The sequence below is a fragment of the Aethalodelphis obliquidens genome, unplaced genomic scaffold (genome assembly GCF_003676395.1).
Source record: "Aethalodelphis obliquidens isolate GAN/ISIS:26980383/991018 unplaced genomic scaffold, ASM367639v1 scaffold56, whole genome shotgun sequence".
Lineage (NCBI taxonomy): Eukaryota > Metazoa > Chordata > Mammalia > Artiodactyla > Delphinidae > Aethalodelphis > Aethalodelphis obliquidens.
Window position 1 is genome coordinate 9,459,507 of NW_020838000.1, and position 18,619 is coordinate 9,478,125.

The window sequence follows — 18,619 nt, forward strand, 5'->3', positions numbered from 1 at the left end:
TTCTCAGTCCCAGGTCATCTGATTCTGAGTTCGGAGACCCAGAATCAGTTCCAGGGATCACTTCTTTTCTTTGCTGTAGAGGCAATTTTAATTTTCTCATTTATATTTCTCATTGTAGAGTTTTTCTACAATGAATATGCATTATTATTGCAATAAAACAAACAAAATAATTATCGCATTCCTGTGGTGATGACTGCCAAGTCCAGCAGTCAGCTTTCTCAGTTACTTCAACAGAATTAATACCCACACGGCCAACACGCTGTCCCAGGTCAATGGTGCACACTGATCATCAATCACACCCGTGGCCTGATGCACTCTGTCATCAGAATCCTTCTTAACACAGCCCCATAGACAGCCACTGCTAATTTATCAAAGTGGCGAGAGAAAACCTGTTTGCCATCCTAGGCTGTGATGAAGATTCACTCTTCCTTCTAGATCTATAATCTATGAATAATTCTGAAGGAGACAGTCCAGGGAGATGGAAAGAGCACTGTACATGGAGCCAGATGCCCCAGTGCAGGTCTGCCTTTGCCACCCTCTAACAGAGGTTTTTTTTTTTTCCTTGAGACAGCCATGTTCCTCATCCTCAAGCTTCCTCTTCTGTGAAATGGACATGTTGACCTAAGTGCTAGCTGAGGTCCCAATCTGCTGTAACACGCTGGGATTCTCAGTGCCATGCTTTCCCCAGGCACCTGACACAGGTAAAGACAACGATAATGGCAACACTACCATATATCAAGGGCCTCCTGTGTATCAAGCATTGTGTCAAGCACTTCACCCGTGTTATCATCTCATTTACGACTCACAGGGTCTCGTGATGGTATTGTTCTCCACGTCACAGAGGAAGAACCTGAGGATTAGAGGGAAAGTAACTTGTCTGAGCTCATCCAGCAAGTCAATGGATTCCGATTTGAACCCAAACCTGACCATTTCCTGCTATGCTCTGCCCATATCCCCCACAGCAGGTGTTGTTCTGATGTATCTATTGCAACAATAGGTCACTCTCCACTTGAGGCCTTTCTCTTGCCCCAGTGGCAGAAGTTCCAGATGTATGGAGAAGTCAATACCCCTGGAAGCAGCTCTCGCATATAGTAACAGATCAGAGTTGGAGGATACACACCCCAACTCCCTCGCCTCTTGGTTGGGATACTCTGAGGCATGCCTTTTCCCTTCCCTGCCTCACTTTCTCTCTCCTCTCTCTTCACTTCACGCGATTACCTCTCAAGAAAACTCCTTGCACTCAGATTCTTGTCTTGGGGTCTGTTTCCTAGAACTTAAACCAAGATAACCTTGCACCATGCTATATTGCCATGAAAAACTGAACTGGAATGTTGTAGAAAAATACATTTAAAACTTGTTTCTCAGGTCTTACTGAGTTCCCTTTGAGTTCAAACTCTATAAACCAGTTATTTTAAGGTCTGCACCCCTTGAGTGAGAGAGGGGAGTTAGGGGCACTTGGGGTTTGTAGAGCCCTTAGGTCCACGTGGCTTCTTGTTTTGTCTTCAGCCACTTCTGTGTCCTCAGACAAGTGTGGAAACTCCAGAGGCCTACTTCTTCCTCAGTAAAGAGAAAGCTCTGTGACTCTGACTGAGATTTTAGATCTCGGACTCAAGGTAATCCAGCATAGATGGACAGACCCACAGTTAAGGCCGGAAGGCCTCACTTCACACAGCTGCCAACTTTGCATAAAGGAAATAAAGGCTCTGGACACAGGCAGGCAGGAAAAGGCACAATAGTAAACAAGGAAACAAGATGGGTAGAGATAAAGGGCTGTGCAGTCAGTTCCAGGTGAAAATGTTAATTACAGTGCAGCCTCTTGGATCAAGACGGAACGAAAAATCCCACAAGCTACAGTGTGCCGAGGCCTAAGTATGTAGCCATTATGATGATTTTTTTCCCACAGGGCCATCATACTCTGTTATAGCTCTGAGATGCTTCTTTTCATCCACATAATACCTTTACACATTTAATAACTTCTTTTTAGTCTCAACCTCAGTTTTTAGTGGCAGTGGCACTACTGAATGCCATGCCTTCCAACCTTGCGTTGATGGTGGTGGTTGTGGGATCGGCTGAAGTCATGCTTGCTATTTTATTAGAGGAATTTGTGAAGAGGACAAGGTCCCCAGTGGACTTGAAAATAAAGCAAAGAAAGCATCCCACGTGACCAAAGTTCTCTGCGACTCCCTGCCTGCCGTCAAGCTTGGGCTGTGATGTTAATTTTTCCATCTGCTTTGGCTGCAGGTAATTTAGAGACACCAACGTCATCAGACCATCTGTTCAGTAGAACCGCAGCAATGCTTTTCCTCCTGCGTCATTTATGCCTTGACAGTGACTTTGGGCTATTTTCAATATACGCTGGGCAGAGACGAAATTGTGTACCGAGTAGTCCCTTAGCATCGCACCAGAGGGTAAGGACTGAATACTAATTCCATTTGCAATTATTTGTATAAGACTCAGGTATAAACAGAGTTATTAAAACTCATGGCTAAGCCCAAGACAAGGGAATGCAGGTAGTTGGCATGTGAGTGGTCACACAACATGGTTTGCTTTCTTTCTGATGATTTCCTGACAGACGCAGTTTGTACAGTCTGATTATTCTGGCATTGTTGATTATTGAAAAGCTGTTCTCAGAATGACATTGTTCAATGCGGGGCATGTATTTCCACTTTCCGCTGTGACTTTGAATCTTCTGAATAATCTGATCCAAGTGACATTTATTGAGTACCTACTATATGCCAGTCAGTGTGTTGGAAGTGAGTGTACAAACGGCATAACACAAAGGCCATGCCCTTCAGGGGTTCACGGTCTGGAAGCAGAGATAGGCACATAAACACAAAATTAGTTAATCTCTCTGTGACTCAGTTTTCTTGTTATTAAATGGGAGTAATTATAGTACCTGCCTCTTGAGTTGTTCTGAGGGTTGAAATGTAAAGCAGAAACATAAAATGTGCTTCCTAGATGTTAGAAAACAAACAACTATGGAGCCAGTAAGGCTACTGTGAAGGGCTTCACCAAGTGCCACGTAGGCACTGGCAAGGGAGGGGTTCATGGAAGAGGTCAGGTGGAGGATGCAGTGTGGGTCAGTCCACCTTGAGTCCACATGATGCCATGGTGGAGGTTTTCTATGCATGCGGACAACTTCTCTCCTCAAACCCTGAGCCCTTCTGCTTCTATGCTTGAGAAAGAGCTTTCTGTGGCCTCAGTGTGGGTCTCACTGAAGCTGTGCTTAGCGTAGCTGCGAAGCTCTGGGATTGACTGCCCCCAGGGCAACCTTCAGCCAAGGAGGGATGGAGTCGGCAGATGCGTATCCAGCCTCCCTAATCCATGGCGGGCCAGTTCCAAGGCACACAGACAGTCCCTCAGAGGCCCCAGCAGGACGGAGCCCAGGTACCCACAGTGGGGACCCTTCACTGGTTTGTTTACCCACCTTCAATGGTTTTGCACCCACCCTTCCCCATCTCACATCTCCACTCCTTTACTTGTGCAAATAAACTATGTGCACCCAGGTCTTGTCACAAGTTTTGCTTTTGAGGACACTCAAACTTCAAGGAATTGGAGATGGGGAAGGAAGCTATGGAAAAGAAGTGACGTTGGAGGGAGGCCTTGAAAGACGGTTACGAGTCCAGCAGGTGGGGAGATGGAAAAGCCTGAACCAGGAACACAAAGAGGCAAAGGCATGGAGGCCTGTGAACATGTGGAGTCTGGACTATGCCAGGGTTGCTGGAGCCCCAGGTTCACAGAGGGCAGGGACAGCCAGCAGCACTGAGAGGTTGTCCAGGGGCAGCTGAAGTACAGCCCTGCCTGCAGAGTGGGTCAAAGGATAAAAAACATTCCTTCGTTGCACAATAAGATCTATTTCAGAACAACAGGCACATGAAAAGATGTTCAGCGTCGTTAATCATTAGAGAAATGCAAATCAAAACTACATTGAGGTGTCACCTCTCACCGATCAGAATGGCCATCATTTAAAAGTCTACAAATAACAAATGCTGGAGAAGGTGTGGAGAAAAGGGCACCCTCCTACACCGTTAGAGGGAATGTAAATTGGTGCAGCCACTATGGAGAACAGTATGGAGGTTCCTCAAAACACTAAAATTAGAGTTTCCATATGATCCAGCAATCCCACTCCTGGGCATATACCCAGACAAAACTATAATTCAAGAAGATACATGCACCCCTATGTTCACAGCAACACTATTTACAATAGCCAAGACATGGAAACAACCTGGATGTCCATTGACAGATGAATGGATAAAGAAGATGTGGTACATATATACAATGGAATATTACTCAGCCATAAAATGAATGAAATAATGCCATTTGTAGCAACATGGATGGACCTAGGGATTATCATACTAAGTGAAGCAAGTCAGAAAGAGAAAGACAAATGCCATATGATATCACTTATATGTGGAATCTAAAGCATGACACAAGTGAACATATCTACAAAACAAAAACAGACTCACAGACATAGAGAACAGACTTGTGGTTGCCAAGGGAGAAAGAGGTTTACGGAATGGATGGATTGGGAGTTTGGGATTAGCAGATGCAAACTGGTATATATAGAATGGATACACAACAAGGTCTTACTGTATAGCACAGGGAACTATATTCAGTACCCTGGTAAAAACTATAATGGAAAAGAATATGAAAAAGAATATATATATATATATATATATATATATATATATACACATATATAAAACTGAGTCACTTTGCTGTACAGCAGAAATTAACACAACATTGTAAATCAACTATACTTCAATAAAATTTTAAAAAAGAAAGAAAAGAAACACAATGCCTTATCAAGATCTATTCCTCTGAGTCCTGCTCCTGGGACAAACCAATTCAGTCCTAATGATCCCAGGATTCCAGAGACATCTTGCCTCTCTTAAGGGCTGGAACAACCCAGCAAACGGTGACAGAAAGCTTTTGGCTTTTTAGTCAACAACCACTGTCTTCTGTGAATCACCAGAAACAAAAATGTGTTTATTTAGTGCAGATTAAACACCAATGCCCTTTACCTTAGCTGGATTCATGGTTCTCATCTGATTCCATGAGTGGATCTTTGGGCCAGGCAATCCGTGGACTGGTGTCCTGACTATGGGGAGTATTGGATGATATCTTCTACTCTTGAGGGCTTAGGAAACTCTGAAGATCCCAAAATGGCAGCCAATGCTCAATGATTCTGTTTCCAGATGTTTCAAGCTCTTCTGCTTTTCCACTCCTTTCAGTAGTTGCTTATGGTTCTACCTTCATTTCCAAAGAGCAGTGGGACTTGAGTACACCTACAGCAGCTGCTGTCAATGACCTGCCCATATACCCTTTGCCTTGCCATTATCGTGTACAACTGCCTGACCTCCAATTACCTGAGGGCTTACTTGGGTGGTTGGAGCCCACTGTGCCCAAACCTAGGAGGCTACAAGTACAGGGAATTGATGTCCACGTCCTGTAGCAGCCCTCAGCCAACAACAAATGAAAGTAGAAGTGTAAATACCCCAGCTCCCTCTCCCTTAATGTGTGACAGCTCAGAGATGCCTGTTCTACACTGAGTCCTGGGGGTTCGATTAAGCTCTGTTTGCCTGGAAAGCCCTGGCTTCATTTTGTAGCTTCATCAGAGCCATCCCCTTCCTCTCCCACTTTCCATTCACCTACCAATGTTGTTTGCGATCATCTCCTTAATAAATTACTTGCATTCAATTCCTGGTCCCACTGTTTCTTAAGAACCCAAATTTAAACAATATTCACCAATCATTTTTTCATTTTAGGGCCAGCTCTCACAATGCTTTGTTTTGTGAGGGGGAAAATTAGTGTTGTGTTTTTTATCATTTTGATGTTACATTGGTTACATCTGAGTTTCTCTTTTGCCCCCACTTTTGTGTATTATTACCTTTGTAATAAAAATGTGTTGAATAGGTGGACATGAGTGGGGAGGGCAGAGTTCCTGCAGGACTGATTGGGAAGAGAGTCCCCAGAAACGCATATGGGAAGACAGATGTAAAGGGAATTAGATGTGGCTCACTGGCTAGCTAAAACACGGCAGATAAAAGAAGGTGACAGACAGAGATAAGTAAAGATGGATTTTCACTGAGAGAAGAACAGTCTCTCAGTTATCTCTTCTCTAGAAGCATGGCAGAAATGTTAGTTACTTTTACTTGCTGACAAAATTTCATCTTTGTTACAGGGGTGATGTGTCCAGCCACAGGTGATGAATCTTGATTGATTTAAGTCAACTGTGACAATCCTGTTTCCTTATTACTCACCTTGTGCAGCCAAAAGTTGCCATGTGACTAGTTCTAACCAGTGACATGTAAGGAAAAGCTCACTGCAGGATTTGAGGCAGGCTTTGCTTTCCCAATAAAAAGAGACAGAATAGGTTGTCTCTGTTCTTTCCTACTTTTTTGTGAGTTAAGTGCAGACGTGATGCTTGGAACTGCAGCAGGCACAGTGCAACCGTGAGGCAACAAGCCAACACACTTAAAAATGACTGAGTGGAGAGAAAAGAAAGTCAGAAGGATCTTGTCTGCATTAAGAATTATCCTGGGCTGCTGATATATGCAACATCTGCTACAGAGAAAAATAAACCTCTATTTGTTTAAGCAACTTGTAGTTGACTTTTTGGCTTCTTGTAGCCTAAAGCATTCCTAAATCCTAAAAATTTTCTCTGTCAGTTTAAATCCCCAAGTCCTTTAAAAAATACTCTTACATGTGATTTTGTGACAGTGACAACTAATTAGAAGTATCATTAGATCAATAAAATCTTGGTTAATTAGAATTTAACTCAGTTTTGAGAAGATCCACTGATCAAAGTTAAGTGGCAGAAAGTATGGCAATTAGCTGATTCATTAATTAGGAAGAACTAAAGGTTGAAGGACAGGTATTAGAAGTCAGTAATCCAATATGAAAATAGTCAATTTTCAGGGACTATTTGAAGATAATACTACATGTATACATATATAAGCATGTACGTATTTTTCCTAGATAACACAGAGTATTTTGCACCCTGCTCTTTATCAGTTAAGAATACATCTTGGGGCTTCCCTGGCGGCTCAGTGGTTGGGAGTCCATCTGCCGATGCAGGGGACACGGGTTCGTGCCCCGGTCCGGGAAGATCCCACATGCCGCGGAGCGGGTGGGCCCGTGAGCCATGGCCGCTGAGCCTGCGCGTCCGGAGCCTGTGCTCCGCAACGGGAGAGGCCACAACAGTGAGAGGCCCGCGTACCGCAAAGAAAATAAAAGAATACATCTTGGATATTGCCCCACATCAGTTCAGAGAGAGTAGCCTTGTACTTTTTCTTTTCACAGATGCATGGTACTCCAACACGTGGCTATCTCATGGTCTATTCAAACACTCTCCTATGGATGGGCATAATGGGCTTAGCTGTGTCTCCCCAAAACTCGTCTGTTGAAGCCCTAACCTCCAGTACCTTAGAATGTGACTGTATTTGGAGATAGGGACTTCAAAGAAGTAATTAAGCTTAAATGAAGTCATAAGTGTGGGGCTCTAATCCAATAGGACTGGTGTCTTAGAAGAAGAGGAAGAGAAACCAAAGAGGTGAGCACACAGAGAAAAGGCCATGTGAGGACATAGCCAGGATGTGAGCCTGGGAGCTGGTTACTGCTGAGAATCCCCTCAAAATGCCAGCATCACAATGAGGTACCTCCTCATGCTGGTCAGAATGGCTATCATTAAGAAACCTATAAATAACAAATGCTGGAGAGGGTGTGGAGAAAAGAGAACCCTCCTACACTGTTGGTAGGAATGTAAATTGGTACAGCCACTGTGGAAAACCGTGTGGAGGTTCCTCAGAAAACTAAAAATAGAATTACCGTATATCCCACTCCTGGACATATATCCAGACAAAACTATAATTCAAAAAGATACATGCACCCTTATGCTCATAGCAGCACTATTCACAATAGCCAAGACATGGAAACAACCTAAATGTCCATCGACAGATGAGTGGATAAAGAAGATGTGGTACATATATACAATGGAATATTACTCAGCCATAGAAAAGAATAAAATAATGCCATTTGCAGCAACATGGATGCATCTACAGATTATCATACTAAATGAAGTCAGAAAGAGAAAGACAAATGCCATATGGTATCACTTATATGTGGACTCTAAAATATGACACAAATGAACCTATCTATGAAAAAGAAACAGAATCACGGACATAGAGAATAGATTGGTGGTTGCCAAGAGGGAGGGAAAGACTGGGAGTTTGGGATTAGCAGATGCAAACTAGCATATATAGAATGGATAAAAATACAAGGTCCTACTGTAGAGCACAGGGAGCTATATTCAATATCCTGTGATAAACCACAGTGGGAAAGAATATGAAAAAGAATGTATATATATATATATATATATATATATATATATACATATATAACTGAGTCACTTTGCTGTACAGCAGTAATTAATACAATATTGTAAATCAACTATACTATAATTTCTTTTAAAATGGAAAAAGAAAAAAACACGCCAGCATCAAGAGGCTTTGCTTTGGGACTCCAGCCCTCCACCTGGTAAGCCCTCGTTCTCTCCCCAGGCAGCTCTTGTGACAGGTGTAGCTGATCATGCTTCCAGGTTTGGCCCAGGGATGAACCCATGACTGCTGGCTCTCCTGCAGCTCCATGGGCGGGTGAGGGGAGCACGGATGCCTGGGAGTGGTGAAGGGGGGCAATTGGCATAGCTCTGCCACAGGCTGTCTCCCTCCACCGTTTACTATCCCACCTCCCAGACTAACTCTCTCTACGTGGTGACTGCAGGCGTCCAGCATCCCCGGGGCTCCTGGGGAGAAGGGCTCCAGGCTGAGATGCAGTCTTCAGCCCAGCAGTGGTGGGTTCCTCTATATACTCACCTGTCAATGTGCTCCCCGTTTGCCATCTGCCATCCAGACAGTCATTAGTTACTCTCACGGGATGATTAACCTGCTCCCAGTCTCCACACTTTCGGAGGTTTATTTCCTCTGGAACTTCTGCGTCAACATTCCAATGGCACTTGGAGAGAGAATGGAGAGACAACTGCATGTGGGCCCCTCACCTTGACCTAGAAACCTGCATTATTATAACATAATGTAGTGTCAAGGGCACTTGACCAGGAGGTTAGAGACGAGAGTCCTTGTCCTAATTGGATCATCATCTCTGTCACCACGTACCTACTCTTCTTTTCCTTATCAGCCCCTTACAGCTCCAATATCCGAGATTCTTTAGGGAACACATTCCCATATAGCTGACCCCTACCAGCTGACTCTATGAGCCTTATACCCTTGACATTTCTTCCTGTCACCCCAATGCATCACAAATGAATATATGTGTCACTTGCCTTTTTCCCGTTGTCCAAGAACCTTGAAAGATTTCAACCAGAAACAAAATCAGAAGCAAATTACTCAGTGAGAACTGAAAGCTTAGGAGTCTCCAAATGAGGCAGAATCCTTTTTCTCCTTTCTTATTGAACAATTCCCCACTAACAGTAGGCTCTGTTCTTTCTTAAGACCTAACCTCTCCAGGAATGAGGAGACACTGAAAGGGCTTAAGTGAAAATATTAGGCAAGGGAAGTAGCAGAAGTAAAGCTAACTACTGCTGCCAGAGTGGTGAGAATGTATTCATCCATCCAGAGAGAAGCTGTTGGGACCCAAGGACACTTAAAACACAATGCTTGCCCTCCAGGAATCTATAGTTTCATCAGTCAGATTTTCCATCATGGAGCTAAATTGGAAAGGAGCAGTCAAGTGTTTGCTGCTCTAGATAAATGTGAGGCTGCGTGAGAATTCACCTGGTGGAGTTTGCAGCCTACAGGGGTGGAGTCTGCAGCCTACAGGGGTGCATTCTGTTATTGCCAACGACATGCCAAAGACTGAAATGAAAGATGTAATTCTCATCGGGAAGGAGTCTTTGGAGTATAGGGCACAGAGATGGGCCAGCTCAGAGGGAAGGAAGTGTGTCCACACGGCATTGCCAAGGTGATGCAGGGAGAGTGGATGCAGGGATACAGAGGCAGCATCTCAGCTCACCTTGCACTGTTTGCCCATCCAGGAGAGGCCTGCTGACACTAGGCAAGGGTGGCATAGATCTTGTGTGGAACACTTATTTGGTGATGGGCTACTGTTTAGAGTGGTGAGTAAAAAGATTAGGATGGTTTATTTAGGTCAGTTTCGACATTCACCTCAGATAGCTCTAGCCTCATAACAAACTACCCCAAATGCAGCAGCTTGAGGACACAACCATTTCCTTATTATACCTTAGAATTTTGTGGGCCAGGAATTTGAATGTGACTCAGCTGGGCAATTCTCCTGTTCAATATGGACTCAACTAAGATCACTCAGTGATTTCAGCGATGGAATTCAGTTGGCGCATGAGCTGGTCTGGAGGATCCAAGACAGCTTCACTTACACGTCTGGTGCCATGGTGACGGAAAGAAGGCTGTGTCCAGCTGTTGACAAGAGTGGCCACGTGTGAACTCTTCAGCGTGGCAGTCACAGAGACTTCTTACTTGGTGGCTCAGTTCCCCAAGAGAAAGTGTTCTAAGAGATGGCAAGTGGAAGCTTCCAGTGTCTTAAGGCCTGAGCTGGGAAACTGCTACAGCATCACTTCCGCCGTATTCTATATAGTCACAGAACTGCCCAGGTTCAAGGGTAGGGAATACAGACCCCACTTCTCAACAGGAAAGGGGTCAAAGAATCTGTGGCCATCGTTACTCCACTGCAGCATTAAAGAGGAGACTGGAGAGCAGAAGGCTGCAATATACTAGTCATAGGGTGACCAACCATATGGTTTTCCCAGGACTGAGTGATTTCCCGGGACCATCCCAGGCAAATGCAGTCAGTTGATCAACCTGCCTATTCAGCTCATTCCTATTACCATAACCTTAACAGCCACAGCAGTTTCTTCCCATCTTTGTATGCTATTGTCTTCTTGCAGGAGATTTGTGTTCATGTGGGTTGTAGCTAAGGAGACAGCTCAGGAAACAGCTTTCTGAAGCTGAGGTTGGAAAACATACAGGCATTTGCAAGTAAGGAGAAAAAGATACACAGTGGTATGAAGTGGAGGTTAAGCAAAAAATGTCTTGTGCTATCTTTCCCACAAGTCACTGTCAGATCTCATTTTTCTCATTCTATTGTCATTGTATTTAGTCACAACTTATTTTTTGTTTGCTCTTCCCTCGACCCCTCCTTAGGCAAGTGTCCAGGGCTGGATGAATATCTCAGCATAGCAGAAAGAGCAGAGAGCACAGGTTCAAGTTCCTCCTTTGTCACATCTCTTATAATGTGACTTTGAGTACCTCCCTGGACCTCTCTCAGTCCTGGTTCCCTCATCTCAAATGATTTTGCCCGATTTTCTGATGGCCAGTGTCCACAGCAAATGAAAAATCACATGTTTATTCAACATTTTATATCAACGACTTGGATGTGAGCTCTGAGGGTGTAACAGAAATTTTCAGGCCACGTGCAACTTTGGAGGGAGAGCTACTACACCAGATAATACTCAACATCCAAAAAAGATTTAACAGGCTGGAATGATGAGATAAATTTAATGAGATGAAGTTGAACAGAGAAAATGTAGAAGTTTGAACTTTGGCCTATTAAAGCCCAACTCGAGTACAGAATGAGGAATAGGGATTAGTAGCAACACATATGAAATTATTTGGGAGTTTTCGTTGACTGTAGGCTGGGTATGAGTCAACACTACCATGCGACTATGAAAAATAAAAGCTGATTAAATGGAATCAAGATCTCAGTTGAGAGGGGTGCTCATCCTTTTCTAAACTGAAATGGAGGAATCACATCTGAGGTATATATTCATTGATTTGGGATCCCAACACTTTAAAGGGGTTAAAAAAACAACTTAAGCTTGTTCAGAGAAGAATGTACAAGATTGAATGAGAACCCCAAAAGTGGAATGGTTAGCCTAAGGGGCCAAAACCCCCTGGAGTACTAAACAGATTTCCTTAATGCACTGGAATTAACAGACTGCCCCAAGTACAGAGAATTAAGGTCTAAGTGTAAGAGTTCCAGGGAAATCAGTTTTATTCATGAGAAAGGAATATTGACTACAGAACTGTGTCCATGATGTTGTCCATGTCACAGGGCTTCCCTGGGGGCAGAGCATAGGAGGATAGCCGTTGCGCACTTAGGAGGATGTATTTTCCTGAGACAGTCATGCCAATACCCATCCTACCCCATATGTTCTTACAACGTGATGTTGCCACTCCTGCATCCAGGGATGGGGGCCTATATTCTCTCCCCTTGAACGGAGGCATATGTTTGTAACTATGTTGACCAGTAGAGAAAATAATCTTATGTGACCTCTGAAGATAGGTCATCTGCCTGGCGTTCTCTCTCTCTGTCTCTGTCTCTCTAGGTACTCTCGTCCTGGGAACCCAGTCACCACGCTGTGGGAAAGCCAAGCAGCCACATGCAGATGTTCTAGCTATTTCCTAGCTGTTTAAGTCTACTCAGGCAAGAGCCAGCATTAACCGCTACACATGTGAGTAAATGAAACTTGAGATGATAATCTCCCATCCTTTTAGACTTTTCAGCGGAGGCCCCAGGCATTATGCAGCAGGGCTCAGCCAGTTCTGCTATGCGCTGTCTGAATTCCTGACCCTGAGGATCCATGAGCAGATAATGATGTTTATGTTACTCTACTTTGGGATAATTTGTTATAGCAACCAAAGTGCCTGTAACAGAGGGGTCCTACCCAAGGACTACTATCTATGGTCCCCTATCCAGGAAGAGGGAGAGGGAGTCTGAATGATGGTTTGGACTGGAAGGTTGGGGCTAGGGGGTATTAAGAGACAGGTAAGGGTGTTGGGAGAGTAGAGAACAAGGTATTGAACAGATGGGATCAAGGGCTTGGGGAACTAAATCTGAGAACTGGGGACTCTAGGCATGCAGTTAAGTAGGCATTTAGTTTACAAAGGTTTGCTTTGCAGCAGAGAGTGACTCCAGATCAGCAAAGTGGGGGAGCTATCTTAGCAGGCAGTGGGGGGCTTCAGCATATGCTATAGAGAGGATGTGGACATCAGACGGGTGGGTGGCTGGACTAGATGACGACCTTTAACGTTCCTTTCAATCTTGAAATTCTATGAAGTTCTTAGAAAGTGTAAAACACTAGGTAGAGGTATGTACTATTATTAATGCATATGTTATGGGCCCAATAAGAAGAGGCTTAATACGAATTGGTGGGAAGCTGAAAGTCGAGGCAGGAAGCTAAATTATTCTCATAGGTTTAACAGAGGCACAACTGGAACCCCCTGGTGGGGCAAGATAAATGCCCATTACTCCATCCACCCTGCTCTAACCTTCAGTCACGCATCAGATTCCAGGCCTCAAGGAATTAGCTCCTAGCAAAGATGAGGAAAAGTGTGGAAGAAGAAATAAAGCCATGTGGAAGCAGGTGATACCACAGCCAAGCATTTACCCGCGGGAAAGAGGTAAACCCCACTCCAGGAGCCATGCTTGTGAACAAATGATACATTGTTGAAGAACGGGGGGTAAAGGCAACCAGCAGAAAGTACCTGCTTCTGCCCAAGTTCTCCAATAGTTAATAATATCTCTACTGATGCATTTCTTGCAATAGCTTTTAATGTTTTTTTCAATCGGACTGACTTTTAACTTCTAAAGGGCAGGGATCAGATATCTTCATGTCTCCAGTGATTAGCATAATACCTCAAAGAGAACAGGAACTCAATAATTTTTTGATGAATGGGTAGATAGAGGGAATGGCTGGCTGGCTGGCTGAGATATTTGAAGGCTGGTAACCTTACCACCCAAGTGTGGGCTTTGCTATTCTGTTACTGAGTAACTTTGGCCCAGAGCCTTTGGAGACGGTTAGGTGAGGAGTGCAAAGAAATCTGGACTTTTATCAGTGATCACCTCTGCCTCTACTCCTCCCTACAGCTGCTCTATAAACCACCGTGGAGCCCTAGGATGGGTCCTTTACCTTTTAAGCATATTGTTCATTTAATAAATATTTATTGAGCACCCCATCCCTGTGCTAGGCACTGGAGGTAAGGATATAAATAAGCTGTGACCCTGACCTCTCATAATTAAATAAGCAATCATATACTATTTCATATGTGCAATGATGGTGGAGGAACAGGGCACTGAGGGAACATAATAACAGCAGATATCGACCTCGATCTAGGGGAGATCAGGGAAGTTTTCCCATAGGAAATGACATGGGGAGTGGGAACCAGGCACAATGAACAGGATGAGTATTCCAGGCAGAAAGAAGAGCATGTTCAAAAGTCCAGAAACAAGCTAAAGCTAAAAGAGTTTCAGAAGCTGAGAGACATACTCTGGGACCAAAGCTTGAGCCATCAACAAGTGTGAAGACTCCACGAAGATCCCTTTTGATTAGAACTGAAAGAAAGGACTATTAGCTAAAAAGCCTTTTCGCTGTCCTGAAAGAACCAAATGACGAGCCCCCGGCCAGGTAGGACTGTGCTTTTCTCATCTTGGTGGCCACAGAGGAGTAGCTTTCTTGCACAGAGAAGGAACTCAGCACCTACTGCACACCTAAAACTTCCCCTGACACATGAGCAAGGTCCAATTTTCTTCTAGAAGATGCTGTGCTCCAGGGTGGTCAGACTGAATGAAGGGAATTTCCTTGTGGTCCTGAGTGTTGGTCCTGTGTAAGCCTTTGTCTCTCTCCTAATGACTGCATAACCATGTGGTTTTGTCTTCTTCTGAGTTTCCCAAGAGGCAGACCCTGAGACAAAAAGCTGGGTATCAGTAGCTCATTGGAGAGATGATCCCAGGAATCACTGGTAAGAGAGAGGGGAAGCGAGACAGACAGGGAATGAAGCCAATGAAGGATGTGTTGATGAGCTTCTTGCTGTGGGAACCGAGGGCTCCATCCTGTGTGAACCTCTGGGAAACAGTGCAGAAAACAACTCAGAGTTGGCTCACCCGAGAAAAGAGAGAGCACAAGTATTGACTGACCACCTCCCATCTCTCACAGGTTGGGGGAAGCTCCTGAGAAGTTAACTGTCAGCATTTCTGGCCTGCCCCACATGCAGGCAAAGGAAGGGAGGGGTTATGGGCTGGCAATGATAACATCTGCTACTGGTTCCCTCCCACTCAGGCCCTAAGCTCTGCTCACATGCTCAGGGAGAGAGGAGATCAGGCCCCTGAGTTCCAGACCACCATCTGGTCTTGGGCTGAGGGGGGGATTCCCTGATGGCAGGGAGGTTGAGGTCAATCCTGTATCATCTTCGGTCTGTTTGATCTCCTGGGGCACTGAAGAAGTCACCCAATTCTTTGTTGTCTTTTTTTAAGCTTTATACTATCTTCTTCCTAGCCATACTCAGATTGTACTTACACTTTAATTTTTCACCTTAGGTACTGCTATAATTTTTGTTTTCAATCAAAATGTTCATTAAAATCCTTTCACTCTCGCAAGCTTCCTTGTCATCTGCCTTACTCTTCCAAATGGCATAGAATTGAACAGACCTGGGAGGGTCCCATGGTGATAGAAAAACTAGAAATAACGAGGTCACCTGGCGACATAAAAACAGAGCTAGGACTTGAATTCAAGTCTCTCGTCTCCTAGCTCAGAGGCTGATGAACTTTGACCCTTGGGCCAATTCAGCCCACTGCCTGCCTAGTTTTATAAGTAAACGTACATTAGGACATTAAATTACATATTATTATATGGTTTTTTTCAAGCTACAATACCAGAGTTGAGTAGTTGCAACAGAGACAGTCCCAAAGACAAAATGTTTACTCTCTGGCCCTTTACATTTTCTGCTCTCCCCCAGGCCTAACTCTCCCATCATCTGTAGTCACAATACAATCTGTCATTCAGACTGCACAAGAACCCAGAAAAGTGGGGAGTTGTTGTTTAATAGGTACAGAGTTTCAGTTTTGCAAGATGAAAAGAGTTCTGTGCGTGGATGGTGGTGATGGTAGCCAACAACGTGAACGTACTTAATGCCACTGAACTGTACACTTAAAGATGATTAAGATGGTAAATTTTATGTTATGTGTATTTCAGCACAATTAAAATAAAAAAGAAACAGAAAAAAAGGAACCCAGAAAAGTATGTCATGTTTCCCACTTTACAGATGAGAAAATCAAGGCACAGGAGGTTAAGTGACTTGCCCAAGATTACGCAGCTGGTTAAGAGGCAGAGGCAAGACTCAAATCCACATCTCCTGACTGTGTGTCTATGTGTTTTTTCTACCCAGCCTCTGCTGCCCTGAGCTCCATCATGCCTGTCCTTGGTTTAACTCCTAAATAGCTCTCCATTCAGGCAACGGCCTCCCTCAATTGCTGTGCAGCTTTCTGTAGAGTGTGAGTAGTCTAGGTGTATATCTTCATGTTTTTCTTGTTGCCTTCAACCCAAACAAACATAGCTCTGGTACATGATAAGTTACAAGAATCCAGGAACAGGACATACATTTTGATAATGTAGGTGTTTTTTTTTTCTTTTTTTTATAAACTGTAATTTACTGACGTGGAAATGTAAGCCTTTCAAATGCAGAGGACTGGAAAGGTTTGTAGCATACCCCGCGAGAACTCAGTCTCACTGGTTTGAGAAATACTCCAGAAGGTTTGGCACACCCAGTTGTAGCCATTCTAAGCAACAGCATTTTGTCTGATATTCCAGTGGGGCCCTATGATTCAGATAACTGTCTAACAAATATATCAATGATAAAAGAAAAGAATTATGAAAATTGTACACATGCTTCATCAGAAGTATGTGTGTAGGTGATTAATATCAAGAATCACTCTTACACTCAAAAACTTTTGTTGTCCCATCATAATTCATCTGTAGCCAGTCTTAACATTTAACCATTTAAATAATAACTTCAAATTATCTTATGATGAACAGTGGGTTCTCGATTTTATATAGTTTTGGGTTAAAATTGGCAAACTAAACTATCACACCACACATGTCTTACCATGTGAATTTGCTCAAAGTGGTCCATACCCCATTCAATGAGATAAGCCTGCTGTTGCTTCTGTCCCACCTCTGCTCCCCTGGTCTCAGGCCTGTCTTTAGTATCATTCCTAAGATAGCTAGTGGGAAGCAGCCGCATAGCACAGGGAGATCAGCTGGGTGCTTGTGACCACCTAGAGGGGTGGGATAGGGAGGGTGGGAGGGAGGGAGACACAAGAGGGAAGAGATATGGGGATATATGTATATGTATAGCTGATTCACTTTGTTATAAAGCAGAAACTAACACCATGGTAAAGCAATTATACTCCAATAAAGATGCTAAAAAAATAACAAAAATAAAATAAAAATAAATACCCACCCATTCCTCATGCCTTTCTCTGTGTCTTAAGAGATCTTAGGTGTATGTCTCCCATGTTACCTTATTGCTTCCAACCCAGAAAAAAAGACAGCTCTGGGGCTTCCCCGGTGGCGCAGTGGTTGAGAGTCCGCCTGCCGATGCAGGGGACACGGGTTCGTGCGCTGGTCTGGGAAGATCCCACATGCTGCAGAGCGGCTGGGCCCGTGAGCCATGGCCGCTGAGCCTGCGCGTCCGGAGCCTGTGCTCCGCAACGGGAGAGGCCACAACAGTGAGAGGCCCGCGTACCGCAAAAAAAAAAAAAAAAAAAAGACAGCTCTGGTACAAGATAAATTACAAGAGTCCAGGACCACACTTGGACATTGCGGCAATATCAAATTCTTACCATCTTTTCTAAATGCTTTCTCTAAATCTCTGTGTTTCTCACATTGCAGACGAGTAGCCAACAGTCCGCAGACCAGCACCAACCCTCAGTCCGGGAGGCATTCACAGAGATCCTCCTTCTCTGTTTTCCAAGGCGTGCTGGTTCCCTCTTGTGTGCTCCATTCTGTGTTCCTCTCGCATCCTTTCGGTACTGGCCCTGATTCCTTCCTTATTTCTAGGTGCGAAGCAGAACTGAGCTCTCATCAGAATATTGTTAAGGAGGTTTTGACTTCTCTGATAAGCTCTGCCTACCAAAAATACTAAGTCCCTAACGTTACCTACTTTCCCAAGAGTGGCAGCACCGTACTAGACTTTTTTCTGAGCACTCCGCCTACGTTTGGGTGGTATCTGCCACTTAGCCAAGGCACAGGGAGGGGCTGTTTAACATCTGTGTGACAGGAAGCATCACTTCCTCATTGGCATCCAAGCCGAAAATAGATTTCCCCACTGGGCAGACACGCGATAGCCACGACACTACCTGTATCCTGTCATTGCCCTGAAAACGCCTTCTCCCCACCCCTCACTCTGCCCCCAGCTGGAGCCCCATTTGATTGACTGCATCCCTACTTGATCACATCATACTGAATATTAAGTAGCCAGAACATTCATTGACTGACAGTTAGCCTGCCTGAATCCCCATCAATTCAAACCTCCCTTAAAGCTACTAAGATTAGGTCCACAGGCTTTCTCTTAGCTAGAATAGATGGGTGCATATTTTAAACTACACCAACCCCATCTGAAGTGTTAATTGCTGATACACACTGTGAAGTAGCATTTTTAAATGGGTAACATTTTAGCCTTTACTCCTGGTTGGTGTTTAGACTTTGATGACTAAATTTCTCTAGAAGATAAATTATTTTGAGAACAGTTTGGGACTCTAGAACCAGCTTCTGTTCAAATTAACGTTTGTCACCATC

At 44.1% G+C, this 18,619-nt stretch overlaps 1 long non-coding RNA gene across 1 annotated transcript; it reads right to left on the reverse strand.

The window, feature by feature from the left end:
• Nucleotides 1-5,003: 5,003 nt before the first annotated feature.
• Nucleotides 5,004-17,953, reverse strand: LOC113609369 (uncharacterized). The gene is made up of 3 exons (XR_003428609.1): nt 17,665-17,953; nt 8,874-9,012; nt 5,004-5,253 (listed from the first exon to the last, which is right to left on the reverse strand). It is a non-coding gene; the product is annotated as an uncharacterized LOC113609369 (long non-coding RNA).
• Between the last annotated feature and the right edge of the window lie 666 nt (nt 17,954-18,619).